Here is a 9,229-nt window from a genome sequence, read left to right on the forward strand (position 1 = left end):
CACAAATGACAGTATTTCATCTCTTCTTATGGCTGAGTAATATTCCATTGTATATATGTACTACAGCTTCTTTATCCAATCATCTATCATAGGACACTTCAGGTGCTTCCATGTCCTGGCCACTGTGAATAATGCTGCTATGAACATTGGTGTGCAAATATCTTTTTGGAGATGAGTTTTCAAGTCTTTGAGGTAAATACCCAGAAGAGAGATTGCTAGATCATACGGTAGAGCAATTCTTAGTTATTTGAGCAATTCTTAGTTCTTAGTTGTTTTCCATGGTGGCTGTACCAATTTGCAGTCCTACCAGCAGTGTATGAGGGTTCCTTTTTCTCTGCATCCTCTTCAACATTTGTTATTACTTGTCCTGTTGATTATAACTATTCTAACAGGTGTGAGATTGTATCTCATTGTGGTTTTGATTTGCATTTCCCTAATAGCTAACAATGTTGAGCATCATTTCATATATTTGTTGGCCATTTGTATGTCCTCTAGGGAGAAGCATCTGTTCAGGTCCTCTGCCCATTTTTTGATTGGATCGTTTGTTTTTCTGTTGTTACTAAGTTGTATGAGTTCTTTGTATATTTTGGATATTAGGCCCTTATCGGAGGCGTTGCCAGCAAATATATTTTCCCATTCAGATAGTTATCTCTACCTTGTTGACGATTTCTTTTGCTGAGCAGGAGCTTTTTAGTTTGATGCAGTCCTATTCGTTTATTTTAGCTTCTACTTCCCTTGCCTTTGAGGTCAAATTCATAAAATACTCTTTAAGCCCAAGGTCCTTGAGTTTAGTTCCTATGTTTTCTTCGATGCACTTTATTGTTTCAGGTCTTATATTCAAGTCCTTAATCCATTTTGAGTTAATTTGGGTGTGTGGTTATAGACAACAGTCTATTTTCATTTTTTTACAGGAGGCTTTCTAGTTTACCTAGCACTATTTATTAAAGAGGCATTCCTTTCTCCACTCTATGTTTTTGGCTTTACAAATTAGCTTTTTATACCAATATTAACAACGTCAAACATTAGAAATATTAATTTGGTTACCATAAGAGTCTCAGAACAAAATAGAAAGGGCAAACTTGTAAAACATGCAAAAAGACAACTTAAATAGAAAATGGCTGGACATATGGTAATGAAGCAAATAAAACAAAACTTAGCAAACGGTATTGTGGAAAGAAAATAAATGTGCTGACCAGAGCTTTAGGTGTCTTTGTCATGCAAAATGGAAAATGGAAAAGGGGACATGCATTAATCGGAATATGTTAACCAATTTCAGTAAAAAGTAAACTGAAATATATTCATACTTAGTAGATGAACAAAAGAAATAAAGCTTTAGATTTGGGCAACTTTGGTTAAAATGATGTAGGCAACTTCGAGTCATTAAAAAAATAATTAAAACTAAATTAGGCCAAAATTTAAGATTAATTTAATTTAATTAGGATTTAATTATATTTAATTAGTAATATAGGGAGAAATATTACCTAAATAAGTAACAACCAAGGAATGACACATTCTAAAATATCAAAAGCTATTATGTCAGTGACAGATATCACTGAGAAAGGACTAAAAATAATAATTTTTACTTTGTAAGAAAATATTAGACTTTTGGATAAAGATAATTGGATGAAGTTGAATCACGGAATCTACCTCTCTCAATATCTAATGACATAAACTACCCAGAGAAACAACATAATTCCCCTTGAGTAACAAAACATGGAAAAGGGTATAATGTCAGGGTATAAACTTTCAGAAGGAGATGATGGCTAATGAAATAGAAAGTTTTGGCAAGACTCTGCCAGGTGTCAAACCCATTCTCATCAACAAAACGGGTCCAGATGCAGAATCTAAAACCACAAACCCATAAGGACCTCCAAGAATGTTTGCTATAGTTTTAAAATGAAAAAATAATAATAAAAATTTCGATACTGTATTAAAATTTCTTCAAATATTTTATAGTAAAATTATATTTATTGTGAAATATGTGACCACTTTAAGATGTTTGACATGATAGTGTCTCCAAAAATGAGTGTTCAGGACCTACCATATTTCTAAATGAACCTGCTAATATGCCCTATATTGAAGAGACGGGGACTTGGAATAGCTTTATCTTGTCACAGAGTGAAAAAATAATTCCTCTAAAGGTCAGCATTGATTTCACTTTCACTTCAGTTATTTTTCAATGTTAAATTCAAGGAAAATACAACTAAAATAAAAAACTCAATGGATAGGCTCAACAATAGAATGGAAATAAACGATAGAAGATAAAGCATTGAACTTAAGAACAGTGAATAGAAATTATTCAACTTGAACAACAGAGAAAAAAATAGGTTGAAAAAAATGAACAGTACCTCAGGTACCTTTGAGACAATAACAAAAATTATAATATTTGTATCATGGAGTCCCAGGAGAGAAAAAAGATGGGGTCCTGAAAAAGCATCTGAAGAAATAATGACTAAAAACTTACCAAATTTGGTTAAAGACATAAACCTATAAATGAATGTCAAGCCAAAGAAATCCATGCCAAATAACATTATAATCAAACTTCTAAAAACTAAAGGCAAAGAAGAAAATCAATCAAAGAAGCAAGCAGAGAAACGATACATTATCTGTAGGGCAACACCAATAAACAAGAGTTTACTCATCCAAAACCGTGGAGGTTGGCAGGAAGTGGCACAATATTTTTCAAGCGCTGAAAGAAAAGAATAGGCAACTGTGAATTCTGTGTCCAGAAAAACTATCCTTCAGGAAAGAAGGGGAAATGAAAACATCCTCAGATGAAAAAAAATAAGAGAATTGGTCACTAGCAGACCTACCCTTAAAGAATGGAGAAAAAATTTCTCCAAATATAAAATGATAACCAAAGAAAGCTTAAAACTTCAAAAAGAAAAGAACAATGGAATGGGCAAAAATAGGAGTAAATATACTAAACTATTCTTCTCATGAATTTCTAAGATCGTATTTGATGGTTTAAGCAAAAATTATAACAGCATCTGTTTGGTGCTCAATATATGTAGAGGAAATACTTAAAACAATTATATTTTAAAAGCAGGAGTTAAAGGACCTAAGTGGAAGTAAGTTTTTAATATAGACAATCTCAAGATTTTAAAATGAAGAAAAAGAAACATGATCTGACTACATGCTGTCTACAAGAAACTAACTTCAAACACAACAACATAGGTGGGTTGAAAGTAAAAGGATGACAAAAGATATATTATGCTAACATTAATAATAATAAAAACTGATCTCATTGAACAGGAGGGCAGGGATTTGATCTCTCTTCTTTGCAAGCCGTACGTACTCTCAAGCAACCATCAGTTGGCATTGATCTTGGCACCACCTACTCTTGTGTGCATGTCTTTCAGCATGAAAAAGTGGAAATAATTGCCAATGATCAGAGAAACCGAACCACCCCAAGTTATGGTGCCTTTACTGATACCTAATGATTGATTGATGATGCTGCAAAGAATCAAGTCACAATGAACCTCACCAACATGGTTTTTGATGCAAAATGCCTGATTGGCATCAGATTTGATGATTCTGTTGTCCAATCTAACATGAAGCATTGGCCCTTCATGGTGGTGAATGACTCTGGCAGGCCCAAGGTCCAAGTAGAATACAAAGGAGAGACAAAAAGTTTCTATCCAAAAAGGGTTTCATTACAGTTTCAACAAAGATGAAAGTAGTTGCAGAAGCCTACCTTGGGAAGACTGTTACCAATGCTGAAGTACCTGCTTACTTTAGTGACTCTCAGCATCAGGCTACCAAAGATGCTGGAACTATTGCCAGTTTCATTGTACTTAGACTCATCAGTGAGCCAATTGCCTCTGCTATTGCTTACAGCTTAGACAAAAGATTGGAGCTTAAAGAAATGTGCTGATCTTTGACTTGGGAGGTGGCATTTTTGGTATGTCAATTCTCACAACTGAAGTTGAAATATTTGAGGTTAAATCTACAACTGGGGACACCCACTTAGGTAGAGAAGACTTTGACAACCGAATGGTCAGCCATTTTATTGCAGAGTTCAAGCTCAAGCATAAGGACATCAGTGAGAACAAGAGGGCTGTTTGTCGCCTCTGCCTCCATAATGCTTGTGAATGTGCTACGCATACTCTCTCTTCCAGTGCCCATGCCAGTATTGAGACTGATTTGCTCTATGAAGGAATCGACCTCTATACCTCTGTCACCTGTGCCTCATTTGAAGAATTGAACACTGACCTCTTCCATGGCACCATGGAACCTGTAGAGAAAGCCCTGTGGAATGCCAAGCTTGACAATTCTCAGATCTATGATATTGTCCAAGTGGGTGGTTCTACTAATGCCCCGAAGATTCAGAAACTCCTACAGGACTTTTTCAATGGAAAAGACTTAAATAAGAGCATCAACCCTGATGAGGCTGTCACTTAGGGCACAGACATCCAGGTAACCATCCTATCTGGAGACAAATCTGAAAATGTTCAAGACTGGCCGCTGTTGGATGTCACTCCTCTATTCCTTGGCATTGAAACTGCTGGCAGAGTCATGACTGTCCTCATCAAGCTCAATCCTACCATTCCTACCAAGAAGACACAGACCTTCACTACTTACTTAATGAAGGTGAGTGGGCCATGACCAAGGATAACAACCTTCTTGGCAAGTTTGAACTCATAGGCATACCTCCTGCGCACCTCGTGGTGCTCCTCAGGTTGAAGTCACTTTTGATATTGATGCCAGTGGCATCCCGAATGTCTCTGCTGTGGGTAAGAGTACAGGAAAAAAGAACAAGATTACCATCACTAAAGATAAGGGTTGTCTGAGAAAGGAAGACATAGAGTGCATGATCCAGGAAGCTGAGAATTACAAAGCTAAAGATGAGAAGCCGCAGGACATGGGGTCTTCCAAGGATTCACTTAAATCCTATGCATTCAACATGAAAGCAACTGTTGAAGATGAAAAACTTCAAGGCAAAATCAATGATGAGGAGAAACAGAAGATTCTTGACACATGCAACGAACTCATAAACTGGCTTAATAATAACCAGACTGCAGAGAAGGAAGAATTTGAACATCAGTAGAAAAAGCTGGAAAAAGTCTGCAACCCCATCGATATGAAGCTGTACCAGAAAGCAGGAGGCATGCCAGGAGGAATGCCTGGGGGCTTGCCTGGCAGTGGAGCCCCTGCTTCTGGTGATACCTCTTCTGGATCCACCTCCGAAGAGGTTGATTAAGCCAACCTTGAGCACAGATTTAGTATTGGTCCACACAAAATATGAAAGGACCCACATTTATAGCAAATTCCACAGCAGTTTTAAAGTTCAACTGCTATACAGTAAATAACTGGTCATTCTTGATATCTGAATATGAAATATGTGTACAGGGAAAGGAAATAAAGATGTACTTTATAACCACTGTATTGTAAAGTAGAAAACACAATGCCTTAAATAAAACTGTATTTAAAATTGGCACCAAAAATAATAATAATGAGAGCAAGAATGGTTATAGTGATAACAGATAATAGAGATTTCAGAGGGAAAAAAATGAAAAAGGATGAGAGAATATTATATAATGATTTTTAAAAATCCACCAAGAAGACATAGAGATACTAAATGTGTATGCACCAAACACTAGAGCTTCAAAATACAAATAAATACAAATGTAAACTTTTAATTAAAATTAGCATTATAGTGATCCTATCTATTCATTATTATTTTAGTTTCTCCATCTTTCTATTACCTATCTTTCTACCTTCCTATTTATCTGTATATGTGCCCGGAGGGGTAAATGGCATAAGATTTTCCTATGTTAATGACAGTTGTTTCTAGGTTATGGGGTTGGGAATGGTTCTTTACTATCTTTTTTGTCCTTTGCTATATTGGTCGATTTTTTTTTAGATGAGCATTTCTTATAACAGTAAAGCCATAAAAATAACTAATTAAAACAACTAAATTAAAATAATTTATAAATTAATGAGTTCAATGTTTAAACTTTTTATTGGCATTCCGAATTAGATTCAAATTAGATTTTGGAATAATATCTCACAGAAAGCAGATGTGCTCAACTTATGTTAACTCTGCATTTGCCTGTGGTTTAGTTTAAGCGATTTGCTTTGTAAAGGAACGCAAATCCAACCATGTTTCGAATATATATACATGCTTATTTGCTGACTTAATTAAAATGAGATAGAGTCAACTCCTCACTTGAATAAAGCAGAGCATCCTGATCTGCGTGCTGGGGCACCACGTGCTACAGTTATGTGGAGATGACTGATGTTTTCAGACATCAGAAAGAAGGCTCACTGGGGCCTGAGGTGCTAGAGCTCCTGAGCCATTCAACCCTGGCCACAAGCACTATTGTCCATTTACCTGCCTCTGCTATAGAAATATTAATTCTGTACATGCTATGATGCAAAACTTAAAAAAAAAAAATGGACCTGGGAGATTGATTACACCCTTATAGGTAAGTCATATTGATAAATGAAGGTGAAGTTTCTTCTGGATTAACTAAGAAATCTCATTAATATTTATGTCAATTTAAATATCATTAAACGGATTATTAAGACAACCATTAGAATTGTAGAATCGTAGGATCTGTAGGTTACAGTTCATAGAACATAGCAATAATCTTTTAAATCTATGTATCTTAAGAGACTCCACAATTAAGCAGAAATTAAAACAATATTAGTACTACTGTGAATACTTTAAAGTTACCAATTTATCAGAATTCAGGAGAGTTCCTGCCTTTCTGCAATGGAAATAACAGGGAGACTAATTCATTTATGTTATATTCCTAAGATTATTTTTCACCAGCAGCATTCTCAAGGCTAAGCATAGTAGTTCCAAATAGCACCAAGGGAAAAATGCAGGCTTGAGAAGATAAGATATTAAAATATGGAAAAGGAAGAGTCAAGAATATCCAGGACACTATTTAAGAATAAAGAGGAGAGATTTACCCTGCTAAAGATTAGAACTTTTATGAAGCTACAGCAATTAAGACAGTGTGATATCGCCACAAAGATAAACAAACTGACCAAAGAAACTGACCCAAGAAGCACAATAGAGAGCCCCCAAACAGACCTCCACATATTTAATCTTTGAGATGCGATATAGGTGACATGGCAGATCAGCAAGGAAAGAAGGCACTTTTCAATAAATAGAATGAGAAAAAAATGGTTATTGATATAGGGAAAAAATAAAATTATATCCCTACTTCATTCTATATCCAAAAATTAATTCCACATTGATCGAGAACTTGAATGTCAGAAGCAAAACTTTAAAATGTTTAGTAGAAAATATAGGTGAACGAGATGCAAAAAGATATTTAACCATTAAAAAGCTTAAAATTTTTGATTATAGCAAAATTAAGAACTTCTTCCCTTAAAAAGTGAAAAGACAAACTATAAACTGGAAAAAGAAATTTGTAGTGCATAAAACCTACAAAGGGTTAATATCACAACAACACAGTATAAGGAGGTCCTATGAATTTGTAAAAAAAAATGACAACCCAATAGAAAATTGGCCAAATAATTAATAGGGATTTCTCAGAAGAAAAAGTACATGATCAATAAACATATAAAAATCTACTCAACTCCAGTATTCAGGAAAATGAACAAGACGTTTTAAATCTATTCTGTTGGCAAATAATAAGTAGTTTTACAATGTCAAGATTGTATATCAAAAAGATCGCTTATTTACTGTTTGGTGAGAGTTTAAATTAGAACCACCACTTTGGAAAACTGAATTATCTCATGACGTTGAGTATTCTGATATCTATGGCAGAGTAATTCCTCTACTATAAGCTGAAAAACTCTTGTCCATGTGCACCAGAAGACAAAAAACAAAAACCAAAATTCAGTGTCATTCATAATAGTGAAAATCTGGAAATAAACCAAATGTTTATTAATAGAATGAGTAAATTAATGGGAAAATGGATGAATAAGCTTTAAAAAAAAAAACTAAACTATATGTTGTTTAAGCAATCATGTATATGTGATAAAACATATTTTTTTTAAGTAAGAGAATCGTAAACAAATTTAAGATAGTGGTTACCCCTGGGTTTGGGGGCGTGAAACAGAAAAAAAGCACCAGTGAAGAGCAGATGTTCGCTGTTTCGGTCAGCATTCTGGTCCTTGGGTTGCGTGGTGGCTTCATAGGTAATCACTATATTATTTAAATACATTCAAACATATTTACGTAAGGGCCCAAGCACAGTCAAGGATGAACTATGAAGCAAGGTGCACTATGAACCAAGGATTATGATTAATTCATTTGTGTACTTTAATTCATTTTAAAAAGGGAGAAAAGTGAAACAAAAGAAGAGAATTTTTAACAAGTAGAATAAAAGGCTTCTTATCATTTTCTTATTCTATAATTTTCTTTGTTGCCTCTTTAGCAATGTTTTATTTTAAATTTGATTCTTCATAAAATTTTTTATCTTTGCTCTCCAGATTTCTCTTCCAAGTCTATTCTTAAATACACAGTGTTCACTATTTGTTAGTATCCAGGTGAGAAAGTTCAGAATATATTCTTTTAAGAGTTCAGTTTCTGCAGCATGTTGTATTAATGTTTCATATAAACTATTATTTCTTTTCCAATTGTAACTCTAATTTAGAAACAAAGTGGCATGATACTCTACATTGTTTGGGTTGATTTTTAAAATGTAGCCCACACTAGAATTAAATTGATGAATCTAACAACACAGATTCACCAATGGCCAGCACACTAATCTCTCATTTGCTAGTTGCTAGTTATGTTATCGAACAGAGTTTGTCCACCTGGCACTAACAGAGCCAAACATTAAATACCGAAAATTGCAGTGGAGAAATATTGGCTATTGTACTATGAATGACGCCACCCAACAGAACTGGAAGCTAATGCTCAAAAAGCCAGAACTCCCTGATGGTGCGTAGGTTACAGATTGTATAGGACAAAGTCATAAGACACCATGGGTTAAGAGTTCAGAGTTGTGCTGGGAGCTGACTGGTTGGAGGTGAGGTAAGGGTAGTAAATCATTTCTTCAGGTCTTGAGGACAGTTCTGAGGTCTGTTCTGGGGTCCCTCTGTCCTATTTCATTCAGCCTTAGGGCTCAGGAGCTGAAACATAACTTAGGTAAAGATGATATCCTTAGCCTGCCAGAGGTCAGGCCCTTGTGATCATTAGTCAGGTCCAGGCTACTGTCTTCTGCTGTTTCAGGGGTCACTGATTATCTAGGGGAAAGGCTAGGTCTCTCTCCTTCTCTCTCTCTCTCTCTCTCTCTCT

The 9,229-nt window shown here is 35.1% G+C and overlaps 1 pseudogene; it reads left to right on the forward strand.

The window, feature by feature from the left end:
- Positions 1-1,759: 1,759 nt before the first annotated feature.
- On the forward strand, positions 1,760-5,203 carry LOC102886255 (annotated as a pseudogene).
- The last annotated feature ends 4,026 nt before the right edge of the window (positions 5,204-9,229 follow it).

Source organism: Pteropus alecto, unplaced genomic scaffold, assembly GCF_000325575.1.
Source record: "Pteropus alecto unplaced genomic scaffold, ASM32557v1 scaffold24, whole genome shotgun sequence".
Classification (NCBI taxonomy): domain Eukaryota; kingdom Metazoa; phylum Chordata; class Mammalia; order Chiroptera; family Pteropodidae; genus Pteropus; species Pteropus alecto.